At 43.4% G+C, this 17,734-nt stretch overlaps 2 long non-coding RNA genes across 4 annotated transcripts; one reads left to right on the top strand and one right to left on the bottom strand.

Moving 5' to 3' along the window:
• Nucleotides 1-2,977: 2,977 nt before the first annotated feature.
• LOC127240169 (uncharacterized) lies at nt 2,978-15,699 on the top strand. The gene is made up of 3 exons (XR_007836308.1): nt 2,978-3,101; nt 15,529-15,576; nt 15,625-15,699. It is a non-coding gene; the product is annotated as an uncharacterized LOC127240169 (long non-coding RNA).
• Nucleotides 3,226-17,197, bottom strand: LOC127240168 (uncharacterized). Of its 3 annotated transcripts, XR_007836306.1 has the most exons (4): nt 16,952-17,047; nt 15,596-15,747; nt 15,452-15,499; nt 3,226-3,312 (listed from the first exon to the last, which is right to left on the bottom strand). It is a non-coding gene; the product is annotated as an uncharacterized LOC127240168 (long non-coding RNA). The 3 variants fall into 3 exon arrangements; XR_007836307.1 differs by lacking the exons at nt 15,452-15,499; nt 16,952-17,047 and adding an exon at nt 17,144-17,197; XR_007836305.1 differs by lacking the exon at nt 15,452-15,499.
• Between the last annotated feature and the right edge of the window lie 537 nt (nt 17,198-17,734).

Genomic DNA, 17,734 nt, shown 5'->3' with positions numbered 1-17,734 from the left:
GTGTATCATGTAAACTTTACATTTAACGCAAGGGGTTTCACACAATAAATAAAACACACAGGCTGTTTGTGTATTTTTACGAAAGCACAAGGGGTGTTATATAATTTACCCGCTCATCTTATGATTTTATTATCTAGCAAAACTGCACTCTCAATCTCAGTCTTTGTCGCAGGTACTCTTAAAGATTAGTGCCTTTTTTGCTTGCTGGTAGAAACATACATTTTGGTGACTAAGAATTGATGCATACGATTTCTTTTGGGTATCCTCCTGGGATGTTGGGTGGCTGATTCTTCTTCTGTTGTTGCGCCATGGTTTTCACTTAAATGAGGTTCTGCCTCCACCACTATGACTTTTTGGCCTATCATTTGTCACTTGGTTATTTTCTTTCTTCTCAGTATTCTTCACTTGAGGAGTTGCAGATTAAAGTCAGATTGGGGAGGATCAACCACCATAGCAGGCTCTGGAAGCAAAATGAAGACTATGAATAAGTTCATCAGCCACATAAGATGTTAAAAGGATAAACAAATTCAATTCAGCTTGTGCCACTGTGCTTGATCAACACACACGGAAGTAAATAAAAAAATGAGGATGTCTAATTTGCACAGAGAGCTCATGAATCATTTTTCTCATGAGAATATATTTGAATTTAGAAATAATTCAAATATGTAATTAATAGCAAATTACTCTTAACTTGCATGTGTCAATCAATTCGAAGAACAATATATATATGCCCTCTTGCATAATTGATGTGCTCTGCATCGGAAAACCCCATTACCATCTGGTTCAGACACATAAAATAAATTATTAACAATATTCTAAAATAAAACATATGAAAAAGCACAATTTACGGCAATAAATAAATCACAGACCCTACATTGCCCGATTGTGTTTGCCATCTTGCTCTTTGCCGAATAGCCCAGAGACATGCATTGGCGCATCCTATCGGGAGTCATTCTGCAACCATTATCTACGTATATGCGCAAAATAAGATCGAATTAGAGCAACAAGTTCTACGAAGAAACTTAAGTTGTGTATTGTTACACAGCTAGATCAAACATATTAACGAACAACATCATCAAGACTACTCTAAGGTTCTACTCGCAAAAAAATGTTCAACCAAAAAATATTCTCTGTTCATCAAGCAAATTTTTTTTTCAAACTCTATAGTATGCAATCCAGAAACTCTCCAAGAAAAATACACTATACCCCCTCTCACAATCATCACATCAAGCTACTATGCAATGACAAAATTTAAACACATCTTCATATATACACAAACCTTGAACTGCCACCATTTTGTGGCTATTAGTACTGTTCTCAAGCACATCAATGCTCACATATGTTGCTCCATTGCAAACCTGATTAAAAAATACATATGATCATGATCGAGTAATAGATGAAAAAACGGGCTTTTCGAGATATATAAGGGCATCAAAGGTACCTCATCTAGAGCATTATCGAGAAGCTGTGACTGAGTTTGGGGTGTGGTCGGGAGCTCCAGAAGCTGCTCAGGGCTCATTGCCGAGGTCCGGAAGGCTAGAATGTGAGGCACTGGTCTGATACTCACACAGCTGTTGTCTATCCAATCTTGGAAAATCTTGATGTTCTTTCCTTTCTACCAACATAAACTTTTTCTCACCTGTGGAGAAGTTAGATTCATGAATCAGTTGATAAAAATTAGCGGATCTGAAAAGGCCAAATTATTGTATGTGTTCGATTAATGTACCGGGGAAGTAGAGCTGAAGTTTATTCGCAGAATCCCTACAGTTGGCATAGGTTTTCTTGTTGATGGTGGAGTTTGATAAGCACAGGATCCATTGAGTACTGTACGATTGATAGATGCATCATAGTTTTTCGTCACAATAAAGATAATGGCTTAAATCCTTAATCACTTTTACAAAATCTACCTCAGAGCAGTATTTGATTCATCATATGCAAAACCAGCACCTATCTCACCACCATTGCATCCATTGTCCAACAATCGATTCTCAAACCTTAGCCAGATCTTCTCAGTTGTCTTATGTTCCGGATTGTGGTGAAAAGATCTCATTTATTCTTTCTCATCTCATCTCTCGTATCTTCCATTGAAGCAACCGAAACAAATAAACAAAAATGGCAAATCATCTAAAAAAAGAAAAAAACAAAAAAGAAAAAAAACAATTAGAATAAAAAATAGCTATTAACTTCACACGAATTAGAAAAAACCCTTATCACATCATAAACCGTAATCTGAACATGAACAATAGTGTCACCGCCACGCCAATGAAATCATACAATAACCCTAGTACCACACTAGAATATTTATATAATATTAAGTTGGATCCTTCTAGAAGGGATTCAATATATTTTTATATATTTGTTGATGTAATTTTTCAACAAAAATAAAGTAAAATTCAAAGATATAGAAAATATCCTTAAACTTGATTAATTAGTGCCTGAGATTAGGAATCTCTAAACACTGTATGGTACAGAAAATAAAATGGAAAATAAAAGACTGAAATTTAAAGTAGTGATCCCCAAATCTGACTTTGCTTTGTTGAAGTTGATTGAAGATGCCTTGCCAAATGATTATCCAAGCCTTTAAATATTCTCTGGGAAACCGTACCGAAAACCGTCACCCGAACGGTTACAACGTCTCCTTCCCAACCGTCTTCCAACCCTTCTCCTGCTGACACGCGTCCTCAGCAGACCAAAATTATCCCTATATTTCACTCTTTGAGCCGACCACAGACCTTCCGCCCTTTAGGCCCGACTGCCAATCTACAATAGTATGGGTCCGACTGCCAATCCTCCCGACTTGCAAACCATCTGACTTGCTGGTTCTGCCGCAGAATTCCGACCTGAGAACTTCCCGACCTGAGGGCCTTCCGTCTTGATGACCTCCCGACCTGGAAACCTTCCGACTTGAGGTCTTTCCGTCTTGAGGACTTCCTGACCTGAAAACCTTCCGACTTGAGGTCTTTCCGACTTGAGGACCTCCCGACCTGAAAACCTTCCGACTTGAGGTCTTTCCGTCTTGAGGACCTCCCGACCTGAAAACCTTCCGACTTGAGGTCTTTCCGTCTTGAGGACCTCCCGACCTGAAAACCTTCCGACTTGAGGTCTTTCCGACTTGAGGACCTCCCGACCTGAAAACCTTCCGACTTGAGGTCTTTCCGTCTTGAGGACCTCCCGACCTGAAAACCTTCCGACTTGAGGTCTTTCCGTCTTGAGGACCTCCCGACCTGAAAACCTTCCGACTTGAGGTCTTTCCGTCTTGAGGACCTCCCGACCTGAAAACCTTCCGACTTGAGGTCTTTCCGTCTTGAGGACCTTCCGACCTGAAGTCTTTCCGTCTTGAGGACCTACCGTCCTGAGGACTTACCGACCTGAGGTCCTTCCGTCTTGAGGACCTACCGTCCTGAGGACTTACCGACCTGAGGTCCTTCCGTCCTGAGGACCTTCCGTCTTGTATTTTCCTTAGAAATAAATCTATTTTCCTTGATTTCCTCACGGTGTCCTTCAGCCAGTTCAATCAACTCTATTGCCAGACCCATTCTTCTTTTTACCTTGGGCTTTTAACCTAATTCTAAATTTCGTACGTAACAACTTGCCCGCCGCCAAGGGACTTTCAAACGCCATTTAACAATCAATGTTTGGAAGTTCATAAATCACCACCCTCTTGAAAAACTCCCTTAGCAACTGCACCAGTTACTGCAACACTCCAGATTAACTTCCTTCTCTGCAATACGAGCTTTTGTGAATCACAATCCCAAAACACTCTAACCATGGCGAATCAATACATTCCTGCCCTTCCTTTCGACGGAACCCTCCCGGAGGGCCCATTTTCAGCCTCGAAAGTACTAACTCCGACGATCCGCCCATATTGCACTACTCCTGAAGACTCAAATCGAATGAGGGAAGTTTTGGAATCCCGAAATTCCCTGGCTATCAACAATCCTAACTACCAAGCAGTTCGCATTCGAGATAGCATCAAAACCCATCTCACAGACCCAAAAGATCCTTACCGCGCTTGGTATCGACGGGTAGCGGAACACTTCCAGGCCCAATGGCGATCTCAAAAAATCGACCAAGCAATACTATTGTCCACCATGCCTATCAACCTGCATGAGAAGGTGCTCTTGGCCATGTCTGCCTTCTGGAATGCGGAAAATGGGACTTTCCTCCTACCCTCTGGCCCCTTTGGTCCAACTCTTATGGACGTGGCAATGATCGCGCATCTCCCAGTTGTGGGTGAAGACCCTGTAATGGGAGCCCTAGATGGGCAGGAGCCATCAGAAGACCATCCAGGATGGTCTTTACAAGGTGTGAAGGAATGGGGTTGGACAAAGTTCGCAACCGACCAGCAAGGGGCTCCAGGGACCCCTGTGACCGACCGGGAGCATACTGCCTTTATCCTTTTTTGGCTTTGCAGGTACATCATTGTTTCCCCTTCCAAATGTGTTCTTCCTTCTCATCTCGACCTGGCCATTCATATCGCGTCAGGTCGGTTCTTTTCCCTTGGCACCCTGTTTTTAGCCAATCTGTTTGAAGGACTTACTAGAGTTAGCCTTCGTCTAACAGATAATGATAGTAGAAAATTAGACACTGCTGCATCGGGTCCTTTTTGGTTTTTAGAACTCTGGTTCCGTCTTTACTTCCCTAACGCGTTCAACTTAGGATCTCCGCCCACTATGCCAACCTCCGAAAAACATTTGGGATTAGCCCTCAACCGACTCTGTTCAGGACGCAATAAACTCCAATCTTCCGATCCAATAATAACCGCAATAGTAACGGATACCCGCAGTAACTCTCGATTTTCTATGTATAAAAAATATGCGGGTTATGCTCCCGACCATTTTTGGCCCTTTCCGGCACCAAATCCTCTTCCGACTCCTGAACCTTGTCCTCATCCCACCTATTCTTTTGCCTGGGACGTTGCCCTCAAGCCCAGGTCTCTTTTTAGCAGCAAAAAACTTGATAAAAAAGGGCAGAAAACTTTTTGCACCTTTAATTATGAACCTCAATTCATGGCGCGCCAGTTCGGCTGTTGCCAAGGTATCCCTGGACCCGTCGCTTGTCCTCATATAATTTTTCAAAGTCCCGACCGACGAGTCCTACCAAATTCAATCCCTTCTTATATCTCCCAGCTCACCACGTATATAATTTCCAATTCGTATATTCCTTTCCGCTCCAACCCTGAGACTGTAGATACTTTCAATGAATGGTGGTCGGTTGTATGGCCCCTGATTTCCCCTGATGAGGGTCGGTTGCTGAACATACTCCTTCCACCCCAAGGATTGGTTCTAGGGGCGGCTAGACATACTAGCACTCAACAACAAACAGCCGCCCCGGGAATCGGATCTAGTGTTCCGATGCGAAAAAGGAAAGCTTCCCAGCTACAAACACCCCCGACCTCTGGGACCGACCAGCAAGCTCCAGCGGACCTTGGAACTACTAAAACATCAGCAAGGATCCGACCCCGAATAGGTAATTTTTCTTAAAACCGTGAACCAATTCGCTATATCTTAACTTTGATTTCACATATCATTCACCAGAACCGACCTTGGCAGCACCGACCACACAACCGACGCCAGCCCCAGCCGACCAACCTTTGGTCCCGACTGAGGCAGTTCCTCTCCAAACCCCTACTCCACTTCTCACTTTGCCAATGAGCAGTCGGGCGGAGGACCCGACAAGGAGGCAAACTCTTCCTCCTGCACCGAGGAGCGGTCGGGCCAGGCACCCGACCAGGAGGCAATCTTTACCAGCAGCGCCTATAGAACCTGTAAGTTCTCTCATCGGCAATACTTAGGATTCTAATGATCATCTTTGAGATATCTAACAACAACATTTCCATGATTTTTCACAGACACCTTCACCCATCGAATCAGCAGCAGGGGTCTCTTCGGACAGTGAGGGGACAACTTCCCAGATGGGTCAACCGCCATACATGGCATCAGACTCATCCATTTCGAAGGAAGGACCAACTGCCCTCGCCGAAGCTAACCCTCAAAACGACATCCTTGATGTTGCTGATCCCGAACTCGAAGGTGCCCCAGAGATCCCGACTGCAGTGGCTCTAGATGCAGCCGCCCAACCAGCAGCGGCGCTCCCTCTAGCCATCGAGTGGCAGGCAGAAGAACCACCTGCGGCAGCCCAAACTCCAGAAATAGAAGAAATGTCTTCGTCCGAATCGGAGACTTCTGTGAATTTGGTAAGATTAAACCAATCCATGCTACAATGTTTCTTTCAGAAAACACTAACTGTTTCATATACCACTTTCCATAGGGACCCAGGTCGGCACCTCAGCGACCATTCGCAGCAGCCGACGAGTCGGCTGCTATTATACCAGCTGTCTGCCCTACTCGACCGACCTCATTGCTGCCCCCCTCACTGACAGCAGTCCGCCCAGAGGTAACACATATCTTATCTGAACAAAGTTGCACCTCCCTTGGAATACTTATTGACATTGTAGGACTTACAGGGGCCTTCGGACTTAGCTGTCCTATCGACTGTTCCGGTTCCGGCGGAGGCCCAAACTATATTCACTGAGGCCATTAACCATCCCCTGTCAGAATTAAGGTCCGACTTATTGGACAAACTCATTCAGACGGTTGGTGGCCTTCTTTTTTACACTCCAACGGAATCACCAGCCGTCCCCATTCTGCATCGGCTGATGGAAAGACTTACAGAGCTCAAGACTGAAGTGTTAGTCATTGGACTCCTGTCAGCCGAAACCCCCCAGCCCGACTTCGATCAAACAACGCTGGAGAATTCTTTGGCTAAGACCCGAGAATCCCTTCAGCAGACTACTGGAAGGCTGGGTGGTCTCCTTAGCACGAAAGCTCAAGTTGATGAAGCTATTCAGAAAAAGGAGGCAGAATTGCGGGAGCTAAGGAAAGAACAATCTACCCTGGATAAGCAAATTACCAATGAGCAGCGTCTGCTTGAGAAATATACCAAGAATGAGGCTGAATTGGATCAAGAGCTGAAAACCCAAGCCCGATCCCAATTCATCATAAGATATCAGACGGCTGCCAATACCAGAAGGCTATCCAGGGACGAAATCAAATGGACCCATATAAAAACTGCCCTAGGGGCACTGTTGTAATACTTCCCCTTCTGTAACAACATGTGACTTAGTAATATATTTTTCTTTCTTCTCTCAAAACAAGGATCACCTTTCAATTTCCAACTTTGTAGGAATCGAGACAAACTCCTTCTTTAAAAGAACACTGTTTCTCACATTTTAAGAAACACATTCCAAGGCATATTTTAAAAATCAAAACACTTGAAACGTTAACAAACATGGCGAATGACCGACCTCATGTTCCATCAAGCAACTGGCAGGGTGTTCTTCAACCCTTCTTTGTGGGTAATCACCCTATTGGAGGCCATGCAGAAGACTTGTTACATGTACTCAAGCAACTAGACTTCAAATTCCGATTCTCCCAACGAGGTAGAAGAACTATTCATCGCGTCATCCGCCTGATGGAAAAAATCATTGAGGGGTATGAACCTCTTCGTGACATCCTTAGCCGCATTCCTGATCTCCATCATCACATGGAAATGATTGAAAACCACGCAGCAACCATACTTCCAGATCTTGGTTGGGATAATATCTTTTCCAATCAACGAAAAGTCTTTTCAAGATTGCGTACCATTGTTGACCGTGAATATCAAGCCATAACAGACATGCAAGCACGTACCAATCAAGACTTAGACGAAATGCAAAGCCAATGGGAGAGGTACCGACCAGACTTGGAAGATCTTATTGAAGAAGAACCAGAACTAATATCCACTCACTGGGATGAAAAGTCTGATTCAGAAGCAGAAAATTTCTCACAAATACATGATGACTAACAGAAATGAACCTTTAAATAGGTTCGAACCCCATAAATGGGTTCTGAATAATATTTTGTTTCAGGCAGTTTTGTTATCTGAAAAGGCAGGATAATACCTCTTCAGATATTTAGCATTAATACAATCATGTACTCTTCTACCTTCATGATTTACAATAATGAAAGCGCCATTCCCAATATCTTTTTGAACAATGTATGGTCCTTCCCAATTCGGTGACCACTTTCCCAATTGGTCAGTTTTCTTATATGTAGGAAGGATGGTCTTCCAAACTAGGTCTCCTTTTTGAAATGTCCTGTGAAGAACTTTCTTTCCGTAAGTCCTTGCTCTGATTTCACTCTGTTTCACACTTCGACCTATTGCATGAAGTCGGTTAACATCCAAATCCTCCAACTGTTGCAACATAAGTTGTTGGTATTCTTTTGTAAGATCACTATCAGTAAACTCTGTTCGGCCAGATGATACTCGAATTTCGGCTGGTAAAACAGCATCTTGGCCAAACGTGAGTTGGTAAGGTGAGAACCCTGTGGCCGTATTTCTGGTGTTCCTATGCGCCCATAAAGCTTGAGACAATAACAAATGCCACTTTCTTGGGTTTCCTTCAACCATCTTCTTTATAATCCCAATAATGATCTTATTTGCTGCTTCCGCTTGTCCATTGGCTTGGGGATAATAAGGTGACGAATGGTGTAATCGAACACCGAATTCTCCCAAGAAATTAGAGAACTTTTCCCCTGTGAAAACCAAGCCTTGGTCGGTTGTTATAGACTGAGGAATACCATATCTGTAAATAATTTGATTCAAAACGAAGTCTATCACTTCTTTCTGATCCACATTTTTCAAAGCAACTGCTTCTACCCATTTGGTAAAGTAGTCAGTCGCGACCAATATGAAACAATGATGTTTCGATGAAGCAGGATGTATCTTACCAATAATATCCATAGCCCATGATTTAAAAGGCCATGGTTTTGCCAAGAATTGCAATTCGGTTACTGGCAAATGGTTTAAATTTCCATGTCTCTGACATTCCTGGCAGCCTTTGGCAAATTGTATGCAATCTTCAAAAATCTTTGGCCAGAAAAAACCCAAACGATGAATGGCCCATCTCATATTGAGACCTGCCCGATGAGCTCCACATATCCCACCATGTACTTCTGTCATTACCTCTAGAGCTTCTGTAGACCCCAAACATTTCAAAAGCAGACCTTCAAATGATCTCTTATACAAAATTCCATTTATCAATTGAAAACGTAAAGCTTTCAATCGTGTCGCAACCGAAACACTCGCACCTGGATTCTGTAAATACATGATAAGCTCTGTTCTCCAATCGGGCACTGTTTCGCCGTCGGACTCCTGCCTGATATCAACTACGCAGTCGGGCTCCTGTCCGACAGTCTCCTGCTCGACCATAACTTCGCAGTCGGGCTCCTGTCCGACAATCTCTTGCCCGACCGTAACTTCACAGTCGGGCTCCTGTCCGATAATTTCCTGCCCGACCGTAACTTCGAAGTCGGGCTCCTGACCAACAACTTCGTAGTCGGGCTCCTGTCTGACAGTCTCTTGCCCGACCATTCGGTCACATATTGGGTCTGTCTTTTCTTCTATGCCCGACTTGACCTCCGACCCAAAATCCTCCAGAATTCCTTTACAGGCCCTTTGAGCCAATTCATCAGCACGTTGGTTTTCTTTCCTCGGAACGAACTCAATTATTACTTCTGAGATTCTTGTCAGTAACCGACCCACAATATCCCTGTATCTGCGAAGATGAGGATAATTGCAAACATATTGATTGTTTACCTGGTTGACTACTAACTGAGAATCCCCCCTTATGATTACAGACTGGACCTTCCTGGCAATTAAAGCCTCCAAACCCAAAATTAAAGCTTCATATTCTGCCGAATTATGGGTCATGGCTTCCAATCGTAGTTGTAAGTTGATCTTTTGACCATCAGGTCCTTGCAAAAAGACCCCTGCCCCTGATTTGTTTCCAGAGGTAGAGCCATCAAAGAACATCAACCATGTTCTGGTACTTATATAAGGCACACATCCGACCTGTAGATTATCCAGATATGATGAACAACTAAATGGTCGGACACTATCACAAAGAGAATACCCGACTTGTGAGAATTCTGCCAAGAAGTCGGCTACTGCTTGTCCCTTAATTGCCCTCAACGGGGAATGTTGAAGATCGAAAGGAGCCAATTTGATGGCCCACTTCATGAGTCTCCCCTTCATAGTAGGTCTTTGTAAAACCAATTTGATGAGATCCACCTTTGATATGACCTCAATTCTTCTGGGCAGCAAATAATGCTCGAGTTTAGTACAAGCGAAGACCAATGAATAACACATTTTTTCTGGCATAGTGTAATTCAGTTCTGGTCCTGTAAGGGTTTTACTGAGATAGTAGATTGCCCTTTCCTTCCCGTCATCACCATCCTGTGCCAATAAACAGCTAACCACTTCATATGTATTTGCCAAATAAAGTTTGAGTGGCCGACCTTGTTTAGGAGGCATCAAGACTGGAGGGTGAACCAATGCCTGCTTGATAGCATCTAAAGCCGTCTGTTGGTCGGGACCCCATTCAAAAGCATTTTTTCCAGCTTTCAACAATTTAGTAATGGGTTTGACCTTGCCAGCAGCATTGGAAATGAAACGCCTCAAATAGTTCACCTTACCCAAAAGACTTTGAATTTCTTTAACCGTCTTAGGTGGCCGACTGTCAAGAATGGCTTTAGCCTTATTGGCATCGATTTCAATTCCTCTCTCATGAACTAGAAATCCTAAAAAGCTCCCGGCTGATATTCCAAAAGCACATTTAGTTGGATTCATCTTCAACTTGTACTTCTTCATTCTTTCGAATGCCTCTTCAAGATCTCTCAAATGTTCGTCAAAACTGGCAGATTTAACAATAACATCATCAATATAAACTTCCATAGATCTGCCAATTAAATCATGAAAGATTGAATTCATGGCTCTTTGGTAAGTTGCCCCTGCATTCTTTAACCCGAATGGCATGACTGTCCATTCATAAATACCTAAAGCCCCTGGGCATCTGAATGCTGTCTTAGGAATGTCTTCTTCTGCCAAGAATATTTGGTTATAACCTGCATAACCATCCATCAGACTAAGGATTTTATGCCCTGCTGCTGCATCTATCAACATGTCGGCCATAGGCATCACATATTCGTCCTTAGGGGTAGCTAGATTCAAATCCCTGAAGTCGATGCATATCCTTATCTTACCATTTTTCTTGACCACTGGCACAATGTTAGCCAGCCACTCCGCATAACGGCAAGGCTGAATGAAACCCACTTTGAGGAGTTTTTGGATTTCTTCCTTGATTTGAGGCATCAGCTCCGGGCTCATTCGCCTTGGAGGTTGTTTGTAAGGTTTGCAACCTTCCTTGATAGGCAATCGATGCTCTATTAGACTTCTTGTCAAACCAGGCATTTCTGAATAATCCCATGCTAAACAATCAATGTTGTTTCTAATAACTTCGAGCATCATTGTTTGTTGCTCTTTAGACAAATAACCACTTAACCTGATCACTTTTGGAACCAATTCGGTTCCTAAATTAAACTCCAATAACGGGTCTTGTGATGAAGCTGTTGGTTCTGTTTTTTCTAATAAGTCGGGCCAACGAAATTGTTCATCTTCTTGGAGGTGAACATCCAGAATCTCTTTATTATTTTCTACTTTATGTAATAACTGCTTTAAATAGAACTTATTAATAAGAGAACTACATACTTCTAAACTTGTATCTTCCATAACAAACAAATTATATAGGAATGGGTGTGGCTTTATCATGAGCCATACAATAAAGGTGTTCTTTTAATAGAACATCGAGTTCTGGCCAGTGACTTTATAACCCTTGTTTGGGTATTCCCTGGCCATATACAATTGAGACATCGGAGCCAAAGGACTGGAATAAAATACTGACTCTTCAACTTGTTCTGATACATCAAATGGGTTGTCATTCGCTTCCATTTTGAAGACCTGATTTCCTTCCCAGAACATTAATTGTTGGTGCAAGGTTGATGGCACACATTGAGAGGCATGAATCCAGTCTCTTCCCAGCAAGAGAGAGTATGTAGTATCTGCGTCCACAATAAAGAAAACAGTGGAGATCTTCTTTGGCCCGACCTCGATCGTGGCAACCATCATGCCTTCAGGCTTAGTCGGCTGCCCTGTAAAACTTGTCATTTCGAATTCCACAGGAGACAGATCATGAATTCCTTTCCCTAACTTCTTGAGGGTCTTCAATGGCATAACATTAAAGACTGCTCCATTATCCACGAAAACCTTTGTGATTGGTTTCCCACAAATGTGAGCATTAACATATAGAGGTTTCAAATGGGAGATCGCACCCTCTGGAATAGGAGGAAACACAATCGAAGGTGTTTCCGACTGAGGATCGGAATCTGTGGTCTTTGCCCACTCTGTTTCCTCTAATTCGCCATCTGCCAAGAATGCCCATAAAGGTTCGTCCATAGTATCATCTACCAGACTCGCCCACATCGGTTCATCACTCATCTGATTAATCTCTGTCATTCGACAAGGGATTCGTGGTCCGAGACGAGATTTAACAGATCTTGAACTTTCCTCTGTAGTTACTACTTCTTCCTTTGTCATATCCCGAGATTGAACCGTCAAAGATTCAATACGAAATTCTTCAAGAGATGGATTGATGTTGATCCGTTCACAATGTTGGCATCTAAAACCTTTAATTATTTCATCTGCCATTCCTTTACCTTTCCCTTGTCCCGACGAACTTCCTTTGGTATAGTCGGAAGCACCTAATCGGTCGTTCGGTTGCTTTCCTGAACAGACCCGACTGGACCGACTTTTTAGAGATTGAATGGCTGCTCCCGGCTCGTTGGTCGTTCGTTCTGTAAAGACTATAATGGACTGATCTCCTGCCCAGTGGTCGGCTGCTTTTTGTTCGTCGGTTCGTTGTTTTACTGAAGGGACTTGTTTCCCATACTTTGCAGCATACCTGCGTTTGGCGTTGCGGATCTGTGTACGATTCATACCTGGGAAACGAGGATCTATATCAACGGGTAAAGGCTTTTTATTTCGAGCCCAATTGTTCCCGACTGATCCTGTTTTTCTGGTCGGGTGGTCACGTACTACAACCCTTTCTTTCACCTCCACATTAAACGAACCGTCTGGTCGGTCCCATTTTTCAGCGACTGGTCTTTCAACAACTTTGAGTCGTTCTTCCGGTCGGCCACTGTTTGGCTGACTTCCCTTTTTAGTTCCAGGGTTTGCCTGAGTTCGTTCCCCTGTATGTCCATCATTGGCCGAACTTTTCCCTGTTTCCGAACTTGGTTGGATGTCAACCATTGCCGTTGTTACTTTCGGAAACGGTTGCTGGTCTACACCTAGAGTGATGTATTTGAGCCGACCTGTCTTAATGGCTTTTTGAATTTCCTTCCTGAAATGAGTACACTGACTTGTATTATGTGTGAAAGAATTATGCCACTTACAATATGGTCTCCCTTTGATCTCTTCTTTAGTGGCCAATCTTTGCCCCTTTGGAATACGGATCTGCCCATCAGTCAGTAGGATATCAAAGATTTCATCAGCTTTCGAACTATCAAACGTCGGTTGCTCCTTTCCTTCAGATCCTGGAACTGGCTTCAATTTAGGGCATACATAAGGTTTTCCAGAAAGGATTTCGGCTGCCATCTCTTCTGACTGATTAAAATCAAAGTCACATGTTTCTGTTCCCATACTCGCCATATGTTGGCCTCTATTACGCCTGTTATGCTGATATTCTTCTCTAAACAAAGATTCTAAACGTCCTGCCTTGGATGCAAGACTTGCCAAATCCTCAACATCCAGGGCAGTGAGCGCCTTTCTTAAGCGAGTATGCATATTCCGGACCACTAAATTGGTCATCTCTTTCTCACTGATTACCGTAGGACATCGTCCCTTCATCAATCGCACCCTTTCTATAAATTGTGAAGCAGATTCTTCTGGATACTGCCTCAATTCCAGTAAATCTGTTAAAGAAACAGTTGGTAAAGGATTGAAGAATCTAGCATGAAATGCCGTCTCCAGTCCTTCCCACGTCTGAATTTGTCCAGGGGGCAGACTTGCAAACCACGAAAACGCGGTTCTAGTAAGAGATAAACCAAACAGTTGCAACTTATAAAAAGGGTTATTACCAACTTCTCCCAATTGTGCTGTGAACCGACCAACATGTTCTATGGTGGAAGATCCGTCCTCCCCTGAGAATGCATGAAAATCGGGTGGTCGATAATTCCTTGGGAGAGGGTGTTCATTAATGACCCTTTCTGGGAAAGGTTTCTGATATGCAGGGCGGTTAGCCATCTGAGGAGTTAATCCATACTGATCCCTTAATATATGTGCAAGCTCATCAGGATCTACATGAAAGCGTTGATGATCAGGAACATGGAACGGATCCTGCACAGGAATATGAATAGGATCATGTATATATCCTTCAGGCCTGTCCTCCCTTGTATTGTTCGTCTGCGGATTGGTAACCCTTGGTCCCAGTGGAACAGTGTTGGGAAAAGTCAGAGGAGATTTTCCCCTATCCATTCGGTTGGGATTAGTGGCACTTGGGAATGTACTGTCCACGAATGATGGCCCTGCGAAATTTGTCTGTAGTCTGGACGGTGATACTCCTGGTGGAGTTTGAGTGGGTTGAAGACTAACCCTAGACAGTGCTTGATCTATCATGGTCTGCATCAGATTCTGTTGCTCACGCAACATGTTCGTTTGTTGCTCACGCAACATTTGTTGAACATAAGACCACCAATCAGTTGGTGGTTGTGGGATTTCCCCGGCATTTGGCACAATAGGTGGTGGAACGGATTCTCCCACCGGTGCCGAAGATGATTGAGGTTGTGAACCTGCCATATGGACCCTTCCGATGATACGGCCGGATCTAAGACGTATGAAATTTTCGCCGGAATTGGAATGAGCAATTTTGTCTTGCTCCCACTGTGGTCGCCAATTTGTTGATGTAATTTTTCAACAAAAATAAAGTAAAATTCAAAGATATAGAAAATATCCTTAAACTTGATTAATTAGTGCCTGAGATTAGGAATCTCTAAACACTGTATGGTACAGAAAATAAACTGGAAAATAAAAGACTGAAATTTAAAGTGGTGATCCCCAAATCTGACTTTGCTTTGTTGAAGTTGATTGAAGATGCCTTGCCAAATGATTATCCAAGCCTTTAAATATTCTCTGGGAAACCGTACCGAAAACCGTCACCCGAACGGTTACAATGTCTCCTTCCCAACCGTCTTCCAACCCTTCTCCTGCTGACACGCGTCCTCAGCAGACCAAAATTATCCCTATATTTCACTCTTTGAGCCGACCACAGACCTTCCGCCCTTTAGGCCCGACTGCCAATCTACAATAGTATGGGTCCGACTGCCAATCCTCCCGACTTGCAAACCATCTGACTTGCTGGTTCTGCCGCAGAATTCCGACCTGAGAACTTCCCGACCTGAGGGCCTTCCGTCTTGATGACCTCCCGACCTGGAAACCTTCCGACTTGAGGTCTTTCCGTCTTGAGGACTTCCCGACCTGAAAACCTTCCGACTTGAGGTCTTTCCGACTTGAGGACCTCCCGACCTGAAAACCTTCCGACTTGAGGTCTTTCCGTCTTGAGGACCTCCCGACTTGAAAACCTTCCGACTTGAGGTCTTTCCGTCTTGAGGACCTCCCGACCTGAAAACCTTCCGACTTGAGGTCTTTCCGACTTGAGGACCTCCCGACCTGAAAACCTTCCGACTTGAGGTCTTTCCGTCTTGAGGACCTCCCGACCTGAAAACCTTCCGACTTGAGGTCTTTCCGTCTTGAGGACCTCCCGACCTGAAAACCTTCCGACTTGAGGTCTTTCCGTCTTGAGGACCTCCCGACCTGTAAACCTTCCGACTTGAGGTCTTTCCGTCTTGAGGACCTTCCGACCTGAAGTCTTTCCGTCTTGAGGACCTACCGTCCTGAGGACTTACCGACCTGAGGTCCTTCCGTCTTGAGGACCTACCGTCCTGAGGACTTACCGACCTGAGGTCCTTCCGTCCTGAGGACCTTCCGTCTTGTATTTTCCTTAGAAATAAATCTATTTTCCTTGATTTCCTCACGGTGTCCTTCAGCCAGTTCAATCAACTCTATTGCCAGGCCCATTCTTCTTTTTACCTTGGGCTTTTAACCTAATTCTAAATTTCGTACGTAACAATATTTAATTATATTTTTATTTTATTCTAGAGTTTTTAAAAAAAATTTAAATAGAATTTTTTGGTGGGCTACCACCACTCACTTGTTTTCCTTGTGTTCACCTTGTATATATTATTTAATTATATATAATTATATTTTAGATTTTTCTATAATTTTTTTATATTATGTGTGTTGATGTAATTTTTCAACAAAAATAAAGTAAAATTCAAAGATATAGAAAATATCCTTAAACTTGATTAATTAGTGCCTGAGATTAGGAATCTCTAAACACTGTATGGTACAGAAAATAAACTGGAAAATAAAAGACTGAAATTTAAAGTGGTGATCCCCAAATCTGACTTTGTTTTGTTGAAGTTGATTGAAGATACCTTGCCCAATGATTATCCAAGCCTTTAAATATTCTCTGGGAAACCGTACCGAAAACCGTCACCCGAACAGTTACAACGTCTCCTTCCCAACCGTCTTCCAACCCTTCTCCTGCTGACACGCGTCCTCAGCAGACCAAAATTATCCCTATATTTCACTCTTTGAGCCGACCACAGACCTTCCGCCCTTTAGGCCCGACTGCCAATCTACAATAGTATGGGTCCGACTGCCAATCCTCCCGACTTGCAAACCATCTGACTTATTTGGAATAGCTACAGACATCCCGACTAACAAACCATCCGATTTGTTGGTCCTGCCGCAGAGTTCCGACTTGAGAACTTCCCGTCCTGAAGGCCTCCCGACCTGCGGATTTCCCGTCCCGAGGGCCTCCCGACCTGCGGACTTCCCGTCTTGAGGACCTCCCGACCTGAAGACCTTCCGACCTGAGGTCTTTCCGTCTTGAGGACCTACCGACCTGAGGTCCTTCCGTCCTGATGACTTTCCGTCTTGAGGACCTCCCGACCTGAAAACCTTCCGACTTGAGGTCTTTCCGTCTTGAGGACCTACCGACCTGAGGTCCTTCCGTCCTGATGACTTTCCGTCTTGAGGACCTCCCGACCTGAAAACCTTCCGACCTGAGGTCTTTCCGTCTTGAGGACCCACCGACCTGAGGTCCTTCCGTCCTGATGACTTTCCGTCTTGAGGACCTCCCGACCTGAAAACCTTCCGACTTGAGGTCTTTCCGTCTTGAGGACCTACCGACCTGAGGTCCTTCCGTCCTGAGGACTTTCCGTCTTGAGGACCTCCCGACCTGAAAACCTTCCGACTCGAGGTCTTTCCGTCTTGAGGACCTACCGACCTGAGGTCCTTCCGTCCTGAGGACTTTCCTTAGAAATAAACCTATTTTCTTTGATTTCCTTACGATGTCCTTCAGCCAATTCAATCAACTATATTGCTAGGCCCATTCTTCTTTTTACCTTGGGCTTTTAACCTAATTCTAAATTTCGTACATAACAATGTGAATGAGTTAATCTTTTATAATTGAATAAATATATTATATACTTATAAATACATTTTTTTATGTATTTTATTAATTAATTTATGAAGTTTATTTTACATAATTATTTTTATAAATATTTTTATATTCATTTTATATATATTACTTTATTTTTTTTATAACTAATACATTTTTGTTTCTATTTTTTTATATTAAATCAAAGTTTTACGATTCAACACGCATGCTCATTATAATAATAATAAAAATTTATGTTATTTACTCTTATAAAACATCACACCAAATATTATT

This window comes from Andrographis paniculata, unplaced genomic scaffold (assembly GCF_009805555.1).
Source record: "Andrographis paniculata isolate CXL003 unplaced genomic scaffold, ASM980555v1 Contig79END, whole genome shotgun sequence".
NCBI classification, from domain to species: domain Eukaryota; kingdom Viridiplantae; phylum Streptophyta; class Magnoliopsida; order Lamiales; family Acanthaceae; genus Andrographis; species Andrographis paniculata.
The sequence above is the reverse complement of the archived record's forward strand: the minus strand, read 5'-3'. Positions and strand labels throughout refer to the sequence as shown.